Source organism: Nannospalax galili, unplaced genomic scaffold (assembly GCF_000622305.1).
Source record: "Nannospalax galili isolate Female #2095 unplaced genomic scaffold, S.galili_v1.0 C49153243, whole genome shotgun sequence".
Lineage (NCBI taxonomy): Eukaryota > Metazoa > Chordata > Mammalia > Rodentia > Spalacidae > Nannospalax > Nannospalax galili.
In genome coordinates this window covers 1-1,594 of record NW_008477631.1, presented here as the reverse complement: position 1 = coordinate 1,594, position 1,594 = coordinate 1, and the positions used below count along the sequence as shown (strand labels likewise).

Sequence of the window (1,594 nt, the reverse complement as noted above, 5' to 3'; positions counted from 1 at the left end):
AAAAAAAGCACATAAACGTAAATAAACAAAAAATGTAATCGTGGCTTAAAACTTTCAATATATAAAACAAGGGGCGATTGATAACTGAACCATTATGAAAAATGATGTTAACAGTGTTTATATTATTTTACTTAATCTCAAGTACCTAAAAGAAGTTTGTTTACACACCAATGTCCTTACTGCCCTTAGAGAAGATTTGATGATTTACATCTTCCATACTCAGTTCCAATTCTCTTTTCTTCCTCCTCCTCCTCCCCACTCCTCTTCTCTTGCTCCTCTTCCTGCTTTCTGGGCATGTTTATGTGACATTTCAGTAATGTCTTCAGCACTGCTGTCAAAATGAATTCCTCAGCCTCAGGCCACATGTGCTGTCAGACCCCTAGAAACAAAAAGCCCTTTGCTTAAGGTAACTAACTTTAATTTATAGTACCAGAACTTGAATGAAAATCACCACTAGCCAAATTGTTTATCTGTTATATGTGAATACATGTTTGTGTTTTGAGGGTGTGTGGTATGTGTGCATGTGTGTGCACACGCATGTGAAGGTCAGCAACCAATGTCTGGCTTCTTTTCCATTTGTTCTCTAACTTATTTCTTGGGACAGGGCTTCTCACTGAACCCAGAGCTTACCAATTCAGCTAGACTATCTGGCTAGTAAGCTGTGGAACCCTCTAGTCTCTGCTTCCTAGCATAGGCATTACTGTAATGTGCTGCCCTGGCCAGCTAGAGCTAGAACTCAGATCTTCTTGCTTAATTAAGCAAGAAGCCCTTTACTGACTGAGCCCTCTGCCAGGGTCCTCCCTTCTGTTATTTTGGCCTTAGAAGGCTCAACCTGTCTTCTTTGCATGTAAGGCTTTGCCCCTCCCTCAACACTAACTGCTTTGACATTTCCTCACTACAGCTGAATCACTTTGCAGAGAATGGCAATGAGAGCCACCCTGAAGAGTTCATTCTGCTGGGCTTTGCTGACCGTCCCTATCTAGAGCTCTCTCTCTTCACTGTTCTTCTGGTAACATACCCCCTGACATTGGGGGGGAATATCGTCATCATTCTGATGTCCACATTAGATTCCCGTCTGCACAGCCCCATGTATTTCTTCCTCACCAACCTCTCCTTTCTGGGCATGTGCTACACAAGTGTTGTGCCTCAGCTGCTGTTTAACCTGAGAGGCTCCACAAAGACCTTCAGCTACGTGGGGTGTGTAGTTCAGCTTTTTATCCTCTACACAATGGGAGCACAGAGTGTCTTCTCCTGGCCATTATGTCCTTGATCACTATGTGGCCATCTGCAGACCTCTGCACTACACCTTCATCATGAACCAGTGCATCTACTCCTTGTTAGTGTCCACTGTGTGGATGACTGAGATTTCCTATGCTGTCTCAGAGGTCACTGGGACATTGCGGCTGCCACTGTGTGGCCACAGTACACTGGATCACCTATTGTGTTAGATTCCAGTTCTGATAAAGATAGCGTGTGGTGAAAAGGAAGCCAATGAGCTGGCTCTCACTGTGGCGTGCATTTTTGTAGTAGCTGTACCTCTGTACTTAATTCTTGCCTCTTATGGAAGTCTTGAACGTGCTGTACTTAAGATCAA

General features: G+C 43.9%; 1 pseudogene; it reads left to right on the top strand.

Moving 5' to 3' along the window:
* Positions 1–901: 901 nt before the first annotated feature.
* Positions 902–1,589, top strand: LOC103728448 (annotated as a pseudogene).
* Positions 1,590–1,594: the final 5 nt, after the last annotated feature.